Source organism: Danio rerio, chromosome 20 (genome assembly GCF_052040795.2).
Source record: "Danio rerio strain M-AB ecotype USA chromosome 20, GRCz13ab, whole genome shotgun sequence".
Taxonomy (NCBI): domain Eukaryota; kingdom Metazoa; phylum Chordata; class Actinopteri; order Cypriniformes; family Danionidae; genus Danio; species Danio rerio.
In genome coordinates this window covers 36866486-36891247 of record NC_141040.1, presented here as the reverse complement: position 1 = coordinate 36891247, position 24762 = coordinate 36866486, and the positions used below count along the sequence as shown (strand labels likewise).

At 36.1% G+C, this 24762-nt stretch overlaps 1 protein-coding gene and 1 long non-coding RNA gene across 7 annotated transcripts in view; one reads left to right on the top strand and one right to left on the bottom strand.

Annotated features, from left to right (window-relative positions):
• Positions 1-24762, bottom strand: part of LOC141379322 (uncharacterized) — a 70337-nt gene that overhangs the window by 13974 nt on the left and 31601 nt on the right. The window contains exon 2 of the long non-coding RNA XR_015518663.1: positions 8269-8315. This is a non-coding gene — a long non-coding RNA (uncharacterized LOC141379322). The remainder of the gene's footprint in view (positions 1-8268; positions 8316-24762) is intronic.
• nbas (NBAS subunit of NRZ tethering complex) overlaps positions 1-24762 on the top strand; it is a 378312-nt gene that overhangs the window by 340923 nt on the left and 12627 nt on the right. Inside the window, exons 53-55 of one of the 6 annotated variants that reach the window (XR_015517668.1) lie at positions 17214-17308; positions 18625-18710; positions 18955-19292. The gene's annotated coding sequence lies outside the window, so the exon portion shown is untranslated. Of the gene's footprint in view, positions 1-3362; positions 5144-11149; positions 11205-11562; positions 12041-17213; positions 17731-18624; positions 18711-18954; positions 19293-24762 lie in introns of those variants that run through there. The other 5 variants (XR_015517671.1, XR_015517669.1, XR_015517670.1 and 2 more) reach the window with 5 other exon arrangements.

The window sequence follows — 24762 nt, the reverse complement described above, 5'->3', positions numbered from 1 at the left end:
ATTATACTTGTACATATATATTCGATTAGTCAGTACCTAAGTTAAATCTGGAACTTAACTAACAAAAGAACTTACAAAAACAGTCCAAAAACTAGTAAAGCCAAATTGATATGTTAGGGCAAAATATTAAATACAAATTTTACAAAGCGGAAAAACCAAGAGAAGCAAAAAAATAATAATTTTGTAGGTTGTAATTGTGCTTGAATTTAATTGTTTTATCTTTCAATGTCTAAATATGTTTGGCTGACTAACATAAAATGTATTAATTAAATCTGTTTTGTTTAAATGCACCAAAATACATATTAATTTTCAAAATGGGATGTACACAGTTATGCTGAGCCCTGTACTCTGTGTGTGGAACACCTTTACAAAAGGTGTAGAAAATAAGTTTATTTTAACTATGAAGTTACATCAATGTCAAAACAAGTTTTGTAAAATATATTTAGCGTTTTCTCCATATCTCACAATTTTTTGGGATGAAATTTTGCTGATAAACATGAATATGTACAACTATTGATTAACCATTGCGGCATGAAATATTGATCACTGTTTTTATTTGAAAGTGAAAGTTTATGCTAGCAAAAATGAGCTTATTTTAATTTCAGAGGATAATGTATGTTGTTTCGATATTAGAAATACATGTGTAGTTTCCATTGATTTTTTTGGAGCATTCAAAAGTTGTACTTAAAAATGAGTTAGGTTAAAATCCACTTGCTTAATACTGGGCAGGGCTCAACAATAAGGACTGCTCGCTGACCCGGGAACAGCGTGTGAGATGCTCGGGACAGTCTATAATATGTTTACCCGATCGGGGCCAGTGCTGCCTTGTCACTATAGTTTAATTTGGCTGCGACTGTTTGTCAATTGCGCGCTATTATGCCCAGATGTTTTGTCTCGTTTGTCCAGTAAACGCGGTTCGTGTGGCATATGTGAATCCTGCAATTGTGCTTGAGTCCACACCAAATAAATCGGTCTGAGATCGGCAGAATGAGGTAGTCTTGGCTCGATTGAGCGGATCGATTGTAGTGAAACAACACAATCCAACAAACCAGGCTATATCACTGTTTATTATTGTTGCATAATGGCCATATGTACGACTATATGAAGAGAGAATGATGAGTAGGGCAGGATGTCATTTCGACCAGCAAATGTATGTTTCAAGTCTAATACGGAAGTGAAAGCATGCTGAAATATTACAGAGTGCTGTTTATCCGTTGACTGAAATTACCATCTGATAATTTTTCCAATTTTAATCTTATATTTTGTATATGGCCATTTGTTTTGTTCTGTTGTTTTGTTCATTTCGACACTTCGAAAGAAACATCAACATTGCTTCATGATCTGACTGCAGTCCTGGAGCCTCATGTACGAAGACTTGCGTGGAAATCTTACTAAAACATTGCGTACGTACAAAGCTGTAAATGTGCGTACGCAGAAAAAAATTCAGATGTATGAAACACTGCGTACGCCGAATCTCACGCATATTCTTTTGTACATCCGAATGAACGTGAAACTGAGCGCAACATGCACGAGCACAAAACCCCTCCCTGCCTCCTCCCCCGTATGAATATGCTAATGACTATGCTAATGGAAAAATCCAATGAAAAAGCAACGGCAAAATTAAGCAAAAAGAGAAACTTTGAACAGAATGTGAATTGGAGGTGCTGCTTTCGGAGGTAGACCGGAGGAAAGAGGTGTTATTTGCAAGTTTGTTCTCCGGAATTAACAACAAAAGAAAAAAATAGAGTGGGAGAGTTTAGCTGATGCGGTTAACTCAGTTGGGTCTGAACATCACACTGAGTGCATTTAAAAAAGAAATAGTGTGGTTTATATCTGTAAAATGTTGCAGTAACCATAGCAGTCTCAGTGGCGCACCTCTTAAGACGCATGTGAACATGTATTGACACGGTCGAGCATAAACTCGGCTTGATTCCAGCGTTTGATGAACTCTTTCTTCTTTTTTTCCCCGCTACATATCAGATTTTGCCCACTATTTATCACGAGAAGGACAAGTAGGAATCATCAATAAGTTTGTGCATCATATTTTATTTGCACATTTATTGAATGGAAATGTTTCTGATTTACGCATGCAAATTCATCTTCAGATAGTGTCTTTATAGCAATGAGCGAGCGGTAGATTGCTCAGATTACATTGGGGAAACAGGCGACTGCTGCAAATTGTGCTTTAATGTTTAGCTGGTCAACTGTATGGTATGGAAATCTTACATACCTACTAGATAAACCCGTCTCATACAGCTGCCATTGCAAGGCTCAGACACTTTGTAGAGAGGAATTTAACACAACTGCCTCTAGGAGTCGCCAATGGAAATAAAACAGACACGCACAAAAAATGTGCGTCTGCCAGCCAGAAAGCTGCCGTGAACCTGCGCACATTCCCACGTTCAGTTCATTGTTAGTAAATCCAAACGTGAGCGATTCTGAGCTTGAAACCTGGCGTACGCAAAGTTTTTGTGCATACACAGCGTTGATACATGAGGCCCCTGGTGTGGTGATGAGAAATGCACCCCTGCACGGACCACCTTCATAGACTTTCTTTAGCATTCGTAGTCTACATTTAAAAAAAACAATCACAAAGGCCATAATTGATTAAAATGTAGGCTAATATGATTATTATGTTGATGGATCAAGCAAGAACAAGAGGTGAAATGCATTTTAAATCTAGGTTTACAAATAAATGAAAAATAAAAATATTGACTGCAGTATAGACTAATGTAATGAGCCGGTTTCTAAAATTAGGCATTTTGGTGGGTTTTAAACAAACAAAAAAACATAAAATTGTTGTAGTTTTCAGCTAAACCACACATTAAACAATCCTCCTTAATTAATGTAAACTAAACTAATAATTTTTAAATTGTTAGTTGTGTTTAAAGAAAAGTTATGCTGAATAACTGAATGGCTACGTTTTTTTTTTTTTTTTGGTGGGGCCAGAGAAAATTTTGGCAAGGCAGGTAAAAATCGATCGGGCCAGTAGAAAAAAATCCCAAGTGTTAAACTCTGCTGGGGCATCTCATATTACAAATATGTTATTGTGTACATTAAATAATATCTTCTAAACTGATTTCTCATAAATATTTGGGGACAATATGTCAATTAAAAGTGTTTAAAGGCATATTTCATAAAAAATAAACAAACAAACAAGAAAAACTTTATCATAATTTATTCATCCTCCAAGCCTGTTTGACTGACTTTCTTGAACTCAACCATATATGTTTTGAATAATGTTGGAAACATTTTATTTCTTACTATGGATGTCAATGGCTACTGTTTTCCAACATTCTTTAAAATATCTTCTTTTGTTATCTTCTTCGAATCAAGTTCAAATCACTGATGCTTGCTTACAGGACAGCCACTGGCATTGCACCCTTACCTCCACCTGCTCCTGTAATCTGAGTTCTCCAGGAGCCTTCGATCAGGGTGAGAGCACCACCTTTGCAGGAAAGCTATGTCACTTTCCAAAACCTTTTCATTCAATGTTCCTCTGGTGGAATGATCTACCCATTTCTACACAGACTGTGGAATCACTTCAAATGACAACTAAAACCCATCTCCCCCCACAACTCCTGAGTCCTGGTAAATAATACCAAAACAACATATAAGAAGCACTTTCTCTCTCTCCCTCTCAAAAAAACCCTCCTACCTACCTATTCTCTTAGCACAAACAAATTACTTAGAATAACTAGCACTACTACTTCCTGTTGAATCGCTGAATGCCTTCTCAATTGTAAGTCGCTTTGGACAAAATCATGTAAATGTTTTCTGTTTATCAGTACAAAGAAACTCTCGTTTGAAACCTTTACATTATTATTAATGGTCAAGTTATGATTGTTAAATTATTAGCACGCTTTTTAAATTGAGATTTTATTTATAAAAGAATTGATTCTTCATTTTGAAACACCTGGAATAGAAAAAAAAAGAATAAATTAATGTAGATTTATTTGGTGGTTCATTCCGCTGTGGTGACCCCTGATTATTAAGGAACTTATCCAAAGGAAAATGAATTAATTTTGACTTTAGTTTTTAATACTTTAAATTTATTTTTACTTTGACTTCTTTTTGCAGTATTTTCTCATTCAAGCAGATAGCTGCATTGAAGCATAGCAAATATGGCCGCCAAAGTGAACTAACTCTACTTGAAAGTGAGTTTGCTTTTGCACAAACCTGCGCCTGCATCAAATATTGTTAGAAAACAATTGTGTGAATCAAAATGTTTTCATTGCAGTAGTCTAGTTCAAACGTCAAATCCCTGCTGTTGCTCTCCTGACTGATCTCAGCTTTATCTGCAGCCTGTAAATTGGAATCTCACCCCAAAGTGAGTCTTTGTACAGAGAGAAGGATACACAACGCAAATACAAGATACTGTAGCATTAACACCCACCGAGTCATTATCTCTCTTTATCATGACTCATAATTGTAACCGATGTTGTTTCTGCCACTGTTTGAGTTCTAGCGCAGATTAATTGCCTGTACCAAATGTGTGCGATAACACGAGGCAGCGCTGGCCAAATATATTCAGAGATTCAAACAGGAAACAATTAGCAATGGTTATCTTTTGAGCACAAAGAACAGCGCCTGCATTACCTGCAACTGTTTATTCACAGCATGCGTCCATTATGGTGCATTTAAACCCTTGTAAATCATTATGGAAATGTTTTTTATTTATTTATTTGATAATTTAATCACTATGGTAATGCGAACAAGATTTGATTTGGCAAAAATGTGTGTTTTAGTAAATGTTTATTATTTCACCCTCATTTCCCTTCATACATTTTTACACTAGGAACAAAGAATAAGAAAAGACAAGATGAAACCTTATGAAACTTAAATAAGCTTATAATAACTACCATTTTTAAGGAAATGGATGGAATCTCTAAGTCTTTTTGTGTAAATTTTAGATATTTTGAAACATCTGTAAAGTAAGTTGGACATTTTTGAGCCCTTCACAACAAATTATTTTAAGTTGTGTATTTACATATATGTGGATGTGTTGGTATTGATCTCAGTGTTTGTTTTGTGCATACTGAGAAATGTATGTGCGTGAGGGGTAGTTGTTGCTGTTTTTTTCAATGTTTTTTTTTTCAATTCGACTCTGCACAAAGAAAATAATAAAAATGTTTCCAATCATTAATTTATCTAAGTCTGTAATAACCCCAAAAAGTCTTAGCCTTTAAGAAAATTAAAAAGGATTTTAATTTACTTTCATATTTTTATTTTATAACATTTTTATTTTTTATATTTTAATTATATTTTAATTTTAATTTTTAATTTTATTTTATACATTTTTTAGTTTTTTATTTAATTTAATTTAAATTTTAAATTTTATTTTTATATTTTTTACTTTATATATTTTTTAAATTTTAGTTTAATTTAATTTTTTATTCAATTTAATTTAAAAAAAATAAAATTGTATTTAAATTTTTAATTTAAATTTTTACTTTAGTTAATTTTGTTTTATTTTCTTAAATAGGCACAGTGCCATAATGTTAACAACCTGTAATTTTAAGAGTTAAAATCTCTCCAAAATGTCATTAGTGGTTATCACCAGGAATGACTCTGGTAAAGATGATCTTGTCAGTTAAATATTGAAATATAATACATTTGTTATTTTATATTTTTTTAATATTTGACTGCTAAAGAGCTATTCACATAGGGTCATACCACCAAAAACATAAATACATTAAAATATCCACCCACTATTATAGCAAATAATTCCCCTGAAACTGCCAGTACTGCACAATACACTCTATTTGAGGAACTGAGTACAGTATTTGCAAGCGTAATCCTGAAGAGTCTCCGTTTGTCTGAACTTCTGAACTCTGCTCCACTGTGGATCCACGCAGAATTAAACGCAGACAGATACACACACACATACACAAGTTGCCCTGTGGACCTTATTACACATCAGCAAATAAAACCAGGAAGGGGAACAGAGGCTGTGTGATTGTGTTTTTGCAAATAGCTTTCTACACCATCATTCTCCACGGCGTGTGGCTGCGCGAGTGTGTGTTTGTTGGAGATAATAATTACACCGTAGCTTACAGGTAGACGGCACCTCATCATTAGGTGGCTGTCAACGCTTTCGACGGCGAGAGGCAGCGTTCATTAATTTGGCACACTTACGCCGTGCATAATGATAATAACAGCCTATGAGACGATGAGGCTGACAGCCATGTTTTGCATAAATATGAGATTGCGTGTGACTTACAGTCCCAACAGAGATGATTGAATAATGGGCCGCAATTGAACGCGTTTGCTCACTGGAAACAGCCACTATTTGTTTGTGAACCTCATTAGGGTTAGCGAAGACAATTATAACTGCAACTGCCAGTTTTTTAGCTAAGCCGCATATTTCAGACTGCCTTTTTTTCTTCTTGCGGTTAAAGACTAGCTGCCATCAGTTGTGAAGTGTGATGTATCTCTTGGAGCGATCCGAAAAGGTAAACTGGTTTTAATCAGTTTAACTGACTGTCAGCTCTATGTAATATGGCTCAATCGATGTTAGCGTGCCTGTGGAGGTATTAGAAGATACAGAAAGATGGATTACTGGTGAAGCCACTTTTTTTTTTGTTTGGCATTACATTAATGGCATGCTGTTGATAACCACAGAAAACTAATTTGGCTTCGCTCAGTGTGTTAAATTCATGTTGAAAGAGTGCAAAAATCATGGTGAAGGGTTTGTTTTTACTACAAGTTCTTATCTTCGTTTACCTGCACTCGTGTTGTTCCCAACTAGGGCTGTGTGATTTGGGGAATATATCTAATTGCAATTTTTTTTTGACAGATATTGCAATTATGATTTGATTTCGATTAAATTCAAACTTCAAGCTGACTTTAATGTAATTCAAGCTTCAGCTTAATCCACACCCCGGCAACAACTCTGCGATAGCTCGTAAAAATGACCGTTTTTTTGTTCAGTGTTTCTGCTTTTGCAACCAAAATATTTCCATATTACGAATGCCGTTTTTCTTTGATATTAATTTGTCTATTAATGCTTCTGAAGCAGCAGACGCCATTATCCCACTTGTCAGCGCTTTGCAGTTTGTTTTGTTTTCTTTTTTTAATGTGGGCGTAGTTTAGTTGCGCAATTGTGACAGAACGAAAGTGTGCTTACTCAATTGGCTAGTTATAAAGCACTGGTCAGATCACACGATTTCAGGACAACTTCCTTGATGTAGGATGTTATGGGGAGTCATAAATAACAAATGTACGTAGTGACACAGGATTCAATCATTTATTCTCGTGTAATGTGGTACAGTATAGTTCAGGACAACCGATACCATGATGCCTGCGATGCCTCATGACACTATCACAGAAAGTATAGCATGTTTAATTTTCTGAAGCATAGCAGACTGGTTTTGAAGCACTTCACTCCAGGTGTTAATCGTTATTCTTGTTTTCAAACATATGAACATACAGTTGCGGTCAGAATTATCAATTACTTTGATTCATAGTTAAACCTTTAAATGTCACTTTAAGCTGTATAGAAGTGTCTTAAAAATATCTAGTAAAATATTATTTTCTGTCATCATGGCAAAAATAAAATAAATCAGTTATTAGAGATAAGTTATTAAAACTATTATGTATAGAAATGTGTTGAAAAATTATCTCCGTTAAACAGAAATTGGGGGAAAAATAAACAGGGGGGCTAATAATTCAGGGGGGTTAATAATTTTGACTTTAACTGTAGTTGCATATCCTTGTGAGATCAAGTTGGAACTTTGGAAAGAGTTTATGTTTTCATGAGCCAATGTTCTTTTAATTTTGTCCTCCAGACATGCTGTCTGTAAAGCAGCTTTATATTAGTCAACGTTGATGTTAATTTATTTAGCAGATGCCTTTATCCAAAGCCACTTACTAATGAAGACAATCGAGGAAAGAGCAACAATATGTAGAAACTTGTGGTGAGCAAATGCACTTATTCAAAGTTGAATCTTATGTGGAATCTCTATGGGGAGATCTGTTTTGCAGTGAAATTTCAGATTCCAGTGAGAAATCCTAAGGAGATGACAACATTTGGCTGAGAGAGTTTCACCATAAAAAGGTCATTTGTGCACCACAACAACTGTCCAACGGAAATGCCATGCTGAAAAAATGTTCCAACTCCATGCTTCATGTCAGTAGTGCAAGATCTGTTTACTGTTCGTGACTCATCGGGCCACATCTCTTGTAGATAATACATTATGTCTACAATATGTCTACTTGCATACAATATAGTGAGAGGAAATGTAAACATAGTAGTACAGAGCTTACCTGTGACTTCTGTCAAGATTCTGCAGTATGCACATCTTATAGGCATTCTAAGAGAGAATTTAATAATGACATTAAGACACTTTAAATCACAGAAAAGTAACAGATTGATTTCATTCATACTTAATACATAGAGCTAACTTCCATTTTAATATAGTTTGTGATGTCAAATGCAATGTATTGCTGACATACAATTAAGCATTTTTCTGTTGTGCAAATGTAATTTTCCCCTCTAGATAAGAAAATGCAGTAAATAAAACAAATTGTGCTTGTTATAATACATATCCGTTAGCAATATCAATAAGCATGTCAGGTTGTTTCTGTACATCTATAACAATCAGAAACTGCTTTAGGAAACCTTGCACATTTAAGTTAAAGGTGTCATACCATGCATTGATTCAATATGTTAAAACTGTTCTCCGATATCAGATATGTGGCTTAGGTAAGTGCATGTTTTTTTATGCTCATTTATAACACCAGGATTTACCCCTAGAAGTACCCATAGAGTAGTTTTTTTTTTTTTTGCCTCATTGCAAACAAACTTGAAAAATTGACAATATTAACTAACAAAAGATATGGTTAAACTGACCTATTCATCAGGGTGGCACTTGAATTTATAATTTGCCTTTCTCAAATTTTGAATTCTAACAATGCACTGTGATGAAATTTGCTACTCCATTGCTGGTTTCATTACCTGAGATCTCTGTATTGTCATTCTCAATTTCAAAATAAAAGTCCCACATACATGAATTGTACATGCTAAGTTTAGATAAACTTAAAAAATGGGTGGAGGGGGGACGGGGTTATCATTATTGTAATCTCATCTCATGGCCAATCAAATTCTACCTAGAGCAGTACCCTATGCTTATTAATGATGATATGTGGATTGATAATTGGTGTTACTCAGATTGGCCTGTTTTTCACCAGAATTTTCAACACAATCTCACAGCAATTTGTAACTTTTTGTTTTAGTGGCTAATTTGTATGAATTCGTACAATATTATTCATACAATTTAGCACCATTTGCTTATGCCCCAATGACGATGGGGTAGGGTGCCGTTCCTCCTTTTCCAAATTGTACATTTATGTATGACTGAACTCGTATGAATTAGCCACTAAACTGACAAAATGGTTAAAACGTTACATTAGTTGGCTGGAATTTTATACTCATTTACTGGTGTTTTAGGCTCACTGTAGGTCCTTTCCATGTACGAGTTATATAAGTATATCCAGATTTTCATCCTATGACACCTTAAAAATGTGGATAATGATTTTTTTTTTCTTAAAGTCATGTGATCAGAGGCCCTGTTTACACTAACACTTATTAGTTTTTAAAATGTAGAAGTTTTGCTACGCTTACGCCTTCCGTCCACACTACCCTGGAGTTTTTGAGCCCTGAAATTGGAGCGTTTTGGAAATGCTGGAGTGGCCATTTTGGTTTTCGTTTTTGTGTCCGCTGCAGACAGTCCCGCTACCTGATTGCAGCTTTTCTCAATATTAAGTGCACAAAGTTTAGTCTAGCATCCTTTCCTTGTAAGTTTAGACTTTGCATGTTTGATATTGAAAGCAATCTCTCGAGGACAAATCGAGTAAATCTTCAAAGACAAAAGTGTACTTGATAACCTCATTCACATCACCCTGGCTGCATTGTTTCACTATCACACAATTAAATGAAAACATGATGTAAGGAACTGCCTATTTTTATTTTGATATTAACAACTTAACAGACACCAAAAATGTTGTGGCACCGTGTAGCTACATATTTATGTGATCGTCATCTTCACTGTATGCATATTTTTTAACAAAACATCACATAACATAGCTGCCTCTTTTTCATTGAAAAATATGAAGCACACCCCGTCTCTTTTGTTGAATATCAGTTTTAATAAGCAATAATGGCCATTATAAAAGTATTATAGGAAATAAAGGCAGGCTATCAGTCAAATATGCAGAGTTGCAGGTTACATAAATTATTACATTAACATTAACAAATCTTTGTGCTCAAAACAAGTTACCTGAGAACAAGTAATAATTTAAAAGACCAAAGAGTTGTTAGATAGAGACCAGATGAATTAAATATTACATTTAACAACTATAGTGAGATGAGATGTAGCAGTATATCCTTGGTGAACTGTACAACTTGCGCTGCTCTTACCTGGGAAGGTGTGCCCAAAGCACCGGCTGACTGCCTGGGGATCAAACGTGCGCATATGCTACTGCAAATGCCAGAGTGTGCGAGTGGTCATGTCATTTTTCAAACTTCATTTTTGTTTTAAAACGAAAAGGTATTAGTGTTAACAGAGCCAGAGCCTGGTGTAAACAAGTTGTAAGTATGACCCCACTCTTTCAGTGGGTTGTAAAATGTTATATTAATAAAATGTGAAATTAACAGTTTTCTGAAATTAAGATCACAAAATTACATTTGTAAACAAAAGATTAGTCTAATATAACCACTTACTCAGCTTGTCTACCATACCATACTTAATCACCTTGTCTACCTGCTCCTGATGTGAAACCATTAAACCTGTTAAATTTCTCACAACTGCAAGGATACCAGAAAAGGATGTGACAGCTATTCACAAAGCAATGTTTGTATGAATTCACCCACAGCAACAGCATCCGTTTCTCATAATTAGACTGTGGAATAAAACATCCCTTTTTTATAGAAGATAAACACTTCACATTTCTGCTTTTAAAGCCTAAAGCCACGTCCTGTGGTTTTACATCATAAGTGCATTAGTCATGTTTGTTTCTGAAAACTGAAGGATGAAACGATTGTTTGTTTTAATTGACAGCGCATCACAGATTCTGCAGATAAGAATTTAACTTGTTTTGAACCCAGAACAATCCTTTAACTTCAGATGCGTTCTTCTTTTGATCTTAGGATGTGTCAGATGTTCTCTTTGATACTGAATTTTGAGGAACAGACATCTTTTCAGGTATGCTCTTCCAGATTTTATTATAGCAGCTTGAGGTGAAGGGATGTTCATGCAAGCGTAACCTGTGGAGAGTGGGCTTTGACAGCAAGATTAGTTTGTCTTTAGAAATGCCTCTATCTCCATTCCATCTACTCGATAATTATTCCACAATTGCTTTTTTCGTCAAATTATTCACTCAAAAGCCATTGTCAGGATTCAGAGAAAACACAGAATGGTTTAATTGTCGTGTCAGAGGTGAATAAGTGGAGGTTTTCAGCTTGAAGAGAATCACAGAGAAGCTAAGAATCTTACTAATGCAAAGGGTCTGTAGAAAGGTTATCATTCCCTCTCAAATAAGCTGTTTAACTCCTCTCTGCAGGGCTGCTGTGCACTTTTGCAGAGGAAAACAAGTGTGAGAGGAAATAAACAGAAGACTGACTGGAAATGTGTTGTGCGAATAGCGTTAATTTGATGTTTCATCTTGTTGTACTTTGCATCTTTTACCGAAATGTCATTGCGCTTAATTAGTATTGCCTCATGTGAAGTTTATTTTAGTCTATTTTATCACATTAAACTGTGTTGGGTGCCATGTATTCAATTGTATTTTAGATCATGTTCATGACGAGATGTTGATTTATTTGAATGCTACATACTATATAGTGTTAAGTGTTTAAAACAATGTTAAACATCTTTCATTTTGTATATTACCAGTTCCTTTTTTAACAAAAAATTTAAACATGATTACGCACTTGTGGCTGAATGATTGATTTCTGGAAATATATTACCAGTTCTTTTGGTTTTGCTAGTTTCACATGAAAACCAAATTAAACTAAAATCTTTTAGTTTTTCCAAACAGCACACTATTTTGTTTCGTTCTTTGTTGCACAAATTGTTTGAATTGGCTATTTTTCGATGACTCGCTCATGTCTGGATCAATCATTTTAAAGTATTACCAGTTACTTTTAGTTAGTTGCAAATTATTTCAAAACAGAACCAGCCTTCAGGCTTTTTACATTACACACTGTAAAAAATAAATGACACAAAAGTTATGTAAACAAATGTTATTATGTTACTTTAATATGAATTAGTTAATCATGTTTCAACTCAGTTTAGTTATAAAAAGTCTAACTTATTCAGTTAGTATGTTGGACTGATGCAAGTTGAGTTATCTAGAAAAAAATCCTAAAATAATATAGGCAGGAAGAATTTTTTACAGTGTAGTAATGTTTTATTCCTTGTTAAAAAAAACCTATTGGGCCTTATCATACACCCGGCGCAGTAAGGCTCAAGATGTGTTTGATGTGATTTGTTCCTATTTTTAGACCAACACAACCCTAATTTTCCCGTTTTGTACCACATTGTTTAAATAGCAAATCCATTTGCGCTATGGGTGTGTTGATCTAAAAAGGAAGTGTGTTAAGGCTTATTCTTGGCGCATTGCTATTTTGATTAACTGAAACTGTAACGTGCCTTTGACCAACTAAAACCTGACCTAAAGTCCAGCGCAGAGAGCGTTAGTTATACGCCTATGCAGGTCCAAATGCTTACACATTGCTTAATACACACAGGATTTACAGCAATAAACAAATATCTTTACATATGAAAAATAATTTAGGGACTAAAATGTTACAAAATGTATTATTTCTATATAAATATAAAAAACTATACCTCCATGCCTTTGTCATGTCGGGGGCTTTGTTCAGTTTATTCCTGATAATTTGCATTTGTATAATATTATTATTATTGACAGATTTATTATATGTATATTTATATTTGTTTTACTAAAAAAATACACACTTAGAGCAATTCCTCAAATCAAATATCTCGTTTGTCAGGAGGGGCATGAATGAAACTTCTGAATGAAAGAGCCAAACTGCAGTTAAAGTCCTTCATTTAATAATTTGGCGAATAATTGGATTACTAATGTCCATGTAAACACAGTCACAGTCTTTCTGCCCTGCATCTGTGTGTTTGTTTTGCCTCTGTGAAAATCATCGCGTGCCCAAACCGACACTCCCATTTTTATGCAAATTTTTACAGACCTCGCCTCTTTCCCTCCTCCGACACTCCCCCTAAAAAGAGCTGGACACGCCCACTTTCCTGACTTTTTTCAAAGTAGAGGTGTGAAAAAACCCTGCTGAAATAAGGGGGTTTCATGGCTCTTTAACACACCTCCTTTCTAGACTGGAACACCCATGAGTCCACAAAGTGACGCAAATGGATTTGCTATTTAAACAATGTGGTGCAAAGTTGCTTTGGTCTAAAAATTAGGGTTGTGTTGGTCTGAAAATCGCTACAAATTGTGTCAAACACGTCTTGCGCTGGGTGTATGATAGGATCCAGTGACTCGCTCTTTGCCAGATAAATACTTTTTTATAAAAGTTTGTCGGCACCTACAGGACTGATTTAATAAATATATTAACATGCAGAAAAATAAATAAAAACACGAGAACTAATGACTATAAAAATGACAAATAAAAATGTAAGTTTAACTTATTGAAATCCAGCATTTTATTGCATAAACTACATCGGTTCCTGCTTTTTTTATTTTTTGTTCAATGTCAGCAGTGCCACGGACATACAGGTAAATTCCTCAAAAGGCTTGTGAATATTGAGAAATGTTGTTGCTTTGCCCTCATGTGTCCCTGTGGGGGTACGTCTTTTTCTTCGAGGATGTGTTTACATCATTTTCTACACACATTTGCTGTCAGACGGTTGACCCCCTCCAGAGACAAAGAGAATGAAAGGATGAGAGGCGTCGTAGCACTAGAGTACAGGGGAAGAGAGATGAGAAAGACCAAGATAAGGGTGAGAGAGAGTGAGAAAGGGCTCGTGGGATGAGACGGAAACCACTTGACAAGACATGAAACAGTAGAGATTAGAGAGGCTGAGAGAGCGCGCAGCAGGTCTTCTCAAGCTAATACACATGCACGCAAATCACACAACTTTACACAAGCACTACTCACGGAGATACCTTAGATTGTGCCGTTCAATATGGTTTCTTGATTCTCTTGAGAGATTATTTTCTTTTAGCACGGATTGTGATGCATTATGTAATCCTACTGTCGGTGCTTACTCATTGTTTATCATGTTTGAAAATATGGCATATAAAATATTCAAGGATTTATCAATCGTTATGATTCATAGGAGCACTGTGGACCAGCTGCTGGACTGGGATGAAAAAAATATTGAATGTGTGAGTCAAGATTTTGGTGTAAAAAAAAATCATGCAGGTTTGTGTTGAGATTGTTGTGTTAGCGTGTCTTCATTTTGACTTTGCTGGATGTCTTTTTTATGTGAACTTGTTTTACTGGACTAAGCTCTTGTCCTAATATCTTTTTTGTACAATTCCAATGAAAAAAATTATGTGAGCCCTTGAATTTAAAGCCAGTTTGACCTTCCTTTGGCAGAGCAAATGTTTCCTGTAATTGCGGATCAGACTCTCTGTGCTCTCTTCAGGTATCAATTTCTTCAGGTAATGCCGAAGTATCTCATTCAAGTTTAGGTCAGGACAAATTTTCGTCTGTTGAGGCAATTCTGTTGTTGATTTACTTTTGTGCTGTAGGTCAACTTTGTTGGGCATCAGCGGTAGACCTGCAGAGAAGTCTTGATTAACTTCTCTGTTGTCCGCTGGTGATGGAAAGCTGTCCAGGCCCTGCGGTGATGGTGCTTTACCGCACTTTAGAGGTCTAGAAGTCAGTGTGTGCTGTCTTTTTCTGCAAATGTTGTATTTTTTTCCCCACAAGCACCTAACTTTACACTTTTCTGTCCATAGAATATTTTGCCAATAGTACTGAAATATCCAGGTGCTCCTCTGCAAACCCATATAGCAAAGATGTTTTTTCTCTCTTTTCTCAGAGAGAGAATATTCTGTGCTGTTTCAGGAACACTGTTCTGGTTTAGTGTTTTATTAAACAAGGGGATTCTCTTCTTGTCTTTCATTTTATTTGCCTTGCATCTGTGGGGGTTTTCTTTCCATGAGAGTTAGAAAAGTATCCTAAATGATTTTTAAATGTAATTCCTGTCTAATCATGATGGGGCAATGAGTGCATATACAGTATACAGTCAAGGCCAAATAATTAATATCCCAGGGGTATAAATAATTTTGGATTTCGTTTTATTTTAATTTTAAATTCGTACAAGATTTTGCTATACAATACTGAAACTTTTTATTTTTAACCGGGTGAACATCAGAAATAAAAAAAATAAAAAAAAAGAAATAAGTCTGTCTGAATTTTTTTATTAATCCTTCTATCCACCCATCCATCCATCCATCCATCCAAATCTGTATGAATCCATCTATCCATCTCCATCCATCCATCTCCATATGCTTATTTATCCATCCAACCTTCCTTCCATCCATATTCATATCAATCCATCCATCTCCACCCATCTCCATATCCATCCATGCATTCAAGCTATAATTTATCTATTGTTCTGTCAGTTAATCTACCATCTGGACTCATCCATCCATCCATCCATCTATCCATATCTATATCAGTCAGTCCATACATCCATATTGATATCCATCCAAATCCATCCATCCGTCTGTCCTTTCATCCGTCCATCCATCCATCCATCCATCCATCTCCATATTCATATTCACCCATCTCCATATTCCTATCCATCCATCCGTCCTTCTGTCCATCCCTATTGATATCCATCCATCCATTCATCCATTTTCATAGCCATATCCATCCATATTAATATACATATACAGCCATATAAATATCCATCACCATATCCATCCATATTAATATACATATACAGCCATATAAATATCCATCACCATATCCATCCATATTCATATCCATCCATCCATTTCCATCTTCATTTCCATCAATATCCATTCATCCATCCATCCATCTGTCCTTCCATCCGTCCATCCATCCATTTGTCCTTCCATCTCCATATCCATCCATCTTTCCATATCCATCCATCTACATATTCATATCCACCCATCTAAATATGCATGTTCTTCTATTCATCTTTCTATCCATTCATATCAATATCCATCCTCCATATCCATTCATTTATTTTCTTTTTGGCTTAGCCCCTTTATTGACCCAAGGTCACCACAGCGGAATGACCCGCCAACTTATCCAGCACGTTTTTAACACAGCGGATGCCCTTCCAGCCGCAACCCATCTCTGGGAAACACACAAACACTCATACACTATTATGATTGCAATTTAGCCTACCCAATTCACCTGTAACACATGTCTTGTCTGTTATGTGGGGGAAACCAGAGCACCCAGAGGAAACGCACACAAATGCAGGGAGAACATGCAAACTCCACACAGAAACCCAGCCGAGGCTCAAACCAGTGACCTTCTTGCTTTGAGGCGACAGCACTACCTACTGCGCCACTGCGTCGCCTATCCATATCCATTTCCATCCATATTAATATCCTTATCCATCCATATCCATATACATCTATGTTCATATCCATTCATCCATCTGTCCCTCCATCCATCCAATAACATCCATCCATCTCCATATCCATCATCCATCCATTTCCATGTCCATCCATATCCATATTCATATTCATTCAACTATTAATATCCATCCATTTCCATATGCATATTCCTTCATCCATCTATCCATCCATATACATAGTTTTTTTCTTTTTTTACTCATAGTGAATATCTGGGCTGAAATGTGCTTTCAGCTGAATAAGACAAAAATATATATGGGATGTATAGAACATATTGAGTCTTTTTCACACCAGTGACCCAAAAGTGCCTGTTATGTCAGTAAGCCTGCAACCTGTTCTCACCCCAGCTCTGCGTGTGTATTTCTACATGAGAAAGACTTTTTTTTCTTCTTATTCTCTCCTAGCTGTCCAGGTACTTACAGCCACAGCTGAATCTCTGATCAGTTGCCATGGCTACAATTTTTTTTTTTTACTGCGAGTACTGGTTTGAGAGATGTGAAGTGATTCCCAGTCCTGCCATTAGATGACCAGTTGGAGTTGTACTGTGTGTGAGCATGTGCGTATGTGTTATGCTTTGCATCTGTGTGTTCCAGGTGTCTATGGCAGCCGAAGCAGGTGTCATCCTGTTAGCTCGTTACTGCGGCTTGACCATCTCCCTGATGACCCAAAGACTGCGAGGAACACTGAGGTATCGAAAGCCACTTGTCAGACTGTACACAAGTGTCTGCCATCAAACGAGATGCAGCATACTGTAAACACTTTAATGGTACAACTTATAAATACAACAAACACTGATAAAGGTTACAAAATTAGGTTATTTAAAGTGATGAAGGTTTTAGAGCCCACAATCACACACTTTTTTTAGTATAAAGAAGCTGTAGTGGAATGAAAATGTTCAATGTACATGAATGTTCTTAATGTAACCGCTGATGCCAGCACAGAGCCCTTATTTTTAAGCATAAACACCATGATGAAAGCTCAAAGAGATTTGTAGGAGAAACTCAAAACGTGCCATACACTGTCACGTGATTTCATGAGTCATGAACTCACCAAGCATCTGTTACAATTGCAAACTAATAAAAATAGAAAATGTAATATTAGAAATGAACAGGATGCCTGAAGTATGCACTTCTGTATGTGTTAAATAATTATTTTAGCATTATCATAATAAGCTTCATGCCAGGGAATGCATAAACGGATCAAATGTGTACATTTAATTCAGCAAAAATAAAATGACTGTCAAAGCGTGTACAACCAGTAGGCAAAAAGTATGCCTCACAGGTATAAGACAAAAAAACTCAAAGAAGGCACACCACATCTCCAGAAATAGCCAAATATATAAGTTTTCACTACTTGTGATATTTCAAGCTTAGACTGTCTTCATCATACATTGGGCACATATTGTACACGACACTGCTGTTATATACAGTTGAAGTCAGAATTATTAGCCCCCCTGTTTATTTTTTCCCCGTTTTCTGTTTGATGGAGGGCAGATTTTTTCCAACACATTTCTAATCATAATAGTTTTAATAACTCATCTCTAATAACTGATTTATTTTATCTTTCATAAGGGACCTTTTACAACATCAACAATGTAGGTTTTTATTTAATTTAACAACAAAACATCAGTAAATAGTGCTATTCTGCCTAGCCTGCTTTACTGAGGTGAAGTTGGTTTTATATTCACATTGGGTCATTTTTTTTAACAATGACAACTTGTAAAGCACTCCCTATATTGTTTAAAGTGCTACTCTGAATATTCACTTTGAAATAGCATGTAAGTGTGGCTTAGAAATAATTGTAATTCCTGCACCCTGCAGGCCAACCACTTAGCATACAGTAGTCGCTTTAGGACAAAGCGTGTGATAAAATATTGCAGATTATGACAAGTTTTGCTTGCTACACAACTGAAAACATGCAACATGTAGATATAATACAGTTCTTTTTTCAGAATTATTGTAATGTATTTGCTGTCATCTTTATGGTGCGCGTTTGTAATTTTAGAAGGCGTGGCTTTGGACAGCAGAGGAGGGCTTGTGTTTCAATGATCACCTACTGCACCTTCAACTCCACCCCACTTAAATCATACAGTACGTATGAATAATATTGCTGCATCTACAGGTCGTGACACATTTGGTCAATTTGAGTCGAGTTAGATCCCGGTATCCATCTAATGTTAGTAAGAGAAATAATTGCATATTAAAATAAAAGTAACTTTACAACAGCACTCTATATGTGCCATCCTGACTTCCTAGCTCTCTTTCATCACATTTTTTCCCAAAAAATTCCAAATTTACTAAACTGCCCATGCCATTAAATTTATCTTTCTTACAGATGCTGATTCGACATTCTGCAAACTGTTGCTTACATGTGGAAAACACCATAAAAACTAGACGACTGTCTGTCAGCATGACGTTGTTGTCATGGCATCAAGTCAGCAAATGACGTTAGCCGTAATTGGGTGACATATTTCACCTCAGTGAGCATTTGGATGGGTATGGATGATCAGATTCCATAAAAGAAAAATGAGAACACAAGAGTTTTTAAAGGTGATTGAACAGAGAGGTGTGCAATAATTATTTATTTCCAATAAGGCACAAAATTCTTCCGTTTGATTTGTAATGAGATAATTGGAGCTGTGAAGTGTCAAAAGCTATAGTCAACTAATGAAATACTGACAATATCATATCTCACATTAGGCTGCTCTTTCATTTTTCACCATTGTACTTTTGACTTAGGCCCAATCCCAATTCTACCCCTTAACCCTTACCCTTACCCCTCTGCGTTCCCGTGAAGGGGTAGGGGTGTCCCAATTCTCTTTAGTTTGGAGATTTAGGGCTAAGGGGAAGGGGTAGATAGCCCTTCGAACAAAGATTTTTCAGGACCACACTCGGAACCGAGGGGTAAGAAAATTTCCCAGAATAAACCAGCCACAATAGCAGTATTTTCAACAAACACATGTTTTAATATATTCATAACGGCGTACGTGTTTTACCGTCCTGTTTTTATAAAAAAAAAAATAAATAAAATAAAAACCGCTAAAATAAAAACCCCTACATTTTGCTAACTATAATCCATAATATTAACCATTGTATAGCAGTCCCACAACATTCTGTCACTCGATGACACTTGAACACCCTGTCAGAAAAGTCTAATCGCTGGGACTGACCTTTTTACAGTGTCTGCTATAATGTTAATGTTGCTATTGGTGTGTTTATATTACTGTGTGAATGCGCATTATGAGCTTATTTCCACATTATATCATTATGATAACATGATATACGCCTTTAGCGATTCCCTGAAGATAAACACCTATAAATAATACTATTGGAATCAATGCAGCAGTCGTCATCGTCTGATCTCATATAAAGCATGAGATTGCGATGACATATGATGCCGTGTGCAGATGCTGTAGTGCTGTCCCATTTCTTAGGGGTAAATTTTGAAGCCCTTCCCCTTCACCCTCGTTTTTAAGGGCTAAGAGAAAGGGTAGGAGTACAAAAATAGAATTGTGATTGGGCCTTACTGTACCTCTGCTTGTGTTTTGTTCAAAAAAGTGCTGGCATTAAGGTGTCACTTGTCATTTTCCCCCTTTTGCACTTTTTAAAAATGGAAAGGCATTTAATTCTTTATGACTGTATTAAGTTTTGTTATAACCAATTTTTTCAGACCTTTGACGTTGATGAAAATTCCGGTTTTGGCCTTTGAGTTGAGATTTTGAGAACCCCTGGTATAGGGGAGCAATTTTGAGCACGACCAAGTTTAAAATGACATTCTGCATGCAAGGAATAATAATAATAAACTTTAATTTATATAGCGCCTTTAAAAGTAGCATCATAAAGCACTTTACATACATAGAGGTATGTACATAGAAGTACATATAAAGGTAAAAGATGCATACAAGGACACATACACATACAAAAAAATAGAGAGAAAAAAAAGCAATGATATAAACTGTGAAGTAGCCGGGCTTCTTCCCTTTATCTCTGGCGAAGAAAGAAAGAAATGAAATCTTCAAATGTTTCTTTCTAACTAAGCTAAAAAGTAAGGTTCAAGTGATGATAAGGTGCACATAGTATCTGGACGTGCAGAAATCTGCAGAATTATGCAGATTTTTTAATTTCATAAAGTCTGTTTTGTATGTGTTTAGTAAATGAGTGTAAATAGATATTTATTCAGTTTTATTATTCATTTCAGTAATTATTTTGACTAATATGTACATTTTTATTTAATTTGTTTATACTTTGTAAAGTAATTTTTTCTATATATATTATATGAGACTTGCTTTGATATGATTGAATTTGCATTGTAAAAATGAAAGTTCAAAAGGTATTATTTTTATGTCATGTTTTAGGTTTTTAGTTGCTTTACTCCCAAAATAGTTCAGCATAAATCCACAGATTGTTTATAAAATTCTGCACAGTAATAGCCAAAAATATCTGCAGACTCTGTCTGGCCCAAGTGATGATTTAAAAACACTCAGGAATTATGAGTTCCAAATATCAGAGGTGCCAATCAAGAGGATCCCCGATCCACAGATTTTATCTGTGTTGACTTAACAGTTAAAATACCAGCATCAAACGAGCGTAAAATACATACAGAGGTATAAGGTATTAAAAGCTCAGACAAATAGATTTTCCTTTGGATTTAAATGTTCACCTGGTGGTCATTTCTTCAAATATTGGACAAACTCTATTTAACTGGTGGAATGACATTCCAGTTTTCATTGACTTTGTAAGATGATGAGCCATTTTAATGTAACAGAAAAAAAATAATAAAACATTGAATATATTTACATTGACACCAATAATCCAATTTTAATGTGATTAAGACAATACTCTGATTAAGAGTCTACCATGTAAGCAGCGATTTTTAATTAATTTAGTCCAATTAAGGTCATAATGGAGGATGCCGATTTTAGTTATATTATTGAAGTGCAGTACAAACCTTAATCAAACTATTACCATCTTGTAGGATTTTCACCGCATTTTGTTGACCGGATATTCCGTACACACGGCTGTTTGACACTCTTCTCAGCATCTGCCGAGTGAGTAAAGGAGCACAGACACCTGCATCACGAAATGCAGAGGTATTTACAACATACATTTGTACATACAGCATGCGGTATTAAAACAACACTTCCAGCAATCCAGTATTTTTTTTATCACGGGAGGCATGCAAGAAATGTTAATGAATGAAAGTGAAAGTTCTTAACTGCAGTTAAAGACAACAAATTAAAAATGAAACACACGAAATTACATGAAACTTTGGAGGAAATGTGGATTTTATACTGTATATATATATATAATTCAGATTCAGATTAAGGCAAATAATTCCATTACTGGTATCCATGACAATGGCATGACATTGACATGACATGTCAATGACAACAGGTTTCAGAAATAGCAACAGAAGCTGGTCATTTTAAATATGTGATTTCCACAACAATTGAACTTTTAAAATGTCACTCATTCAAGTCCGCTAAAAAGGCTGGTCGTCCATATAAGAAAAAGTTAAACTTCTTTTCTAAAATAATGTTCCACTAGCATGGTATAACCACAGCTAAAATGCCTTCCCATGAATTTTTTTTAAGGGTGCTTTCACATCTGTAGTTCGCTTCATTTGGTCCGGACCAAGGGTAATAAATGATACATTGTTGTATCTTCTGCCGTCTTTGGGTCGTTTTCACACCACACTGCTGGCTTTGGTCCGAACCAGTTGAAACGAACCAAAATGCAGTCATCTGACAAAATCCACATCTCTCATTGGCCTTGTTGAAGATATTTCCTAAACTGCTTATTGATTGGTCAGATTTCACGTGCGGGAAAATGCCCGTGAACTCCTGCAGATAAACAAAACCTTTTACTATGAAGGGACGACTGCGCTGGCTGGTTGTATGCCTGCTTTAGACAGATTAACTTATACATTACGAAAATGAAGCGCGGCCGCGGCTGGAAAACAGTGTTTAATGCATCGCTCGTCACTTCAGGAGGAGACGTGAATTAATTTAGCTAAACTGCGACATGGTCATCTTGCGGAAATATTACCAACAATCCATCAGGTAATGTTTTCCCCTCTCTCTCTCTCTGTTGGGCTGTTTCTCAATTCCAAGAACGCAGAGAATGGACTTGCGTTCTTGTAGAGTGCGGTCTTGCCAGGTGTCCTCGGAAGAACGAACTCAGGAGACCGCGAGGGCAGAGAACGCGTCCTTTGAGAAATGGGATGCTGCGTTCTTCCTGATGGTCATGTGACCTTTACGCGTTTTAAATGGAAATTATTTAAATATTACAGCACTCAAAGAACGATTTATTGTTTCCCCCCTCTTCAAAATATATACTTTGCATAAAAACATTATAAATATACTCTGCACAATATAAATAAAACAAATTTTAATACGAATTTCATCAAACAAACACCCTTAATGTGTTTATTCCTTTATTAAGATATTCATGTTAATGTTTACTTTCACCGTTTCATTTAGGGAAACTCCTGAGGTAAATAAGTGATATCTCTGAACTTTAATAATAAATCTAAATAAAATGCTGCGCTTCCCACCTCCAGTCGCAATGAATTCTGGGACTTCCAGAGCGAGCTCGCTGCTGAAGTCTGCATCGCTGCGTCCTCGATATCAAGAACACATCCGGGAAGTTTCACGCGTCCTCCGTACTTGCGGTCTTGAGTATTGGAACTGAACTTAGGCAGCTGATGATGACGTTTCACGAGAACACGAGGACGCAAGACCGCTGAAGAACGCATATTGAGAAACAGCCTTGGTAAAGCGCTGTCAACAAATGTTTTTCCTCCATATCCCATAATGCACAGCGCATCGGCCTACGGCAGCTGAATTAGTCCAAAAGATGCAGTACTTTTTGCGGTTGGACCTGTTTTAGTACGGATCATATTCTCACCACAAATGAACCGCTCTAAGGTTCGTTTGAAAGTGTACCGAGACCACCTCTTCAAGCAGGTCTCGGTACGGTTATTTGGTCCGCTTTTGGTGCCTACTCGAGTACGATTGCTGCATTCTCACCTGCCCAAACGAACCGTATCAAAAGGGGAAACGAACTCTACTGCGATTCAGTCGAACTAAATAAGGCAGGTGTGAAAGCACCCTAATGCCGAGTTCAGACTGCATGATTTTCAAACTAGTCGTGTCACAGATGTTTTCACACTGCATGACTATCTGGGCTTGCGTTTTGTCGCTGCTTTGTTTACACTGCAAGATGGTTCGGCCATGGACATTCACATTGCACGACTTTACTATAGGGAGAATCACCGACAACTTCGGCCAAACTACGTCTTACAGCCAAAAACATGTAGTATATCTTTTGTTATTAACTACATAATGAGAAAGAAGCCTTTATTGGGGTAGAACATGTACATGTTTGCTCACCTGGGTTTAAAGGGAATTAGCCATTTCTCCTTAACGTTGATAATAAACTAATTTCTTTCTGTATGAAATGTCAAACAGATAGAGATGGCTGACGTGAAACTGACGTTTCGACACAGTGTCGAGATCCCGAAGCGCAAGTGTTTCGAAACACTGCACCGAAGCATGATCCGAAACACCCAGGTCACGTGACTAAAGTGTTTCGAAACACTTGGTCACGTGACAAAAGCGATTCAAAGCATCGATCATTTCAGAGGCGTTTCAAGACCCGGAGAATCTGCATTTGACTGGCATGATCTTGATTATAACTCTGTCTAGTATGGCCTAGTGGACCGTGCGTGTGCATTATGGTAATGTATTTCAAATTTATTTAGGGTACGAATCTCGACTAGTAAAAATACTCCAAAATCATGATTTTATGTATTTTAATCATGTTACTGTTTTATGGTGTAGCCTAGATAGGAAACAGCTGCGGATATGCCATCAATTTAGCATCATTTTTGTAACACTGTAAAACAATAATTCATATTTTTACAGTACTGTGATGGGTTTAGGTTTTGGATAGACGTTAATAAAATACAATGGGAAATTTAATTAATAATATAAATAATTATTGATAACTTCTGGCCACAACTGTATCTGATCTAGTAACAACCCTGTTTTATGAACAAAACAATACAAATTTATTTACAAGGTGTTTATTCGGATGTCAGAGCAATGTTGAAACAAAACGATACAATAACAAAGCATTA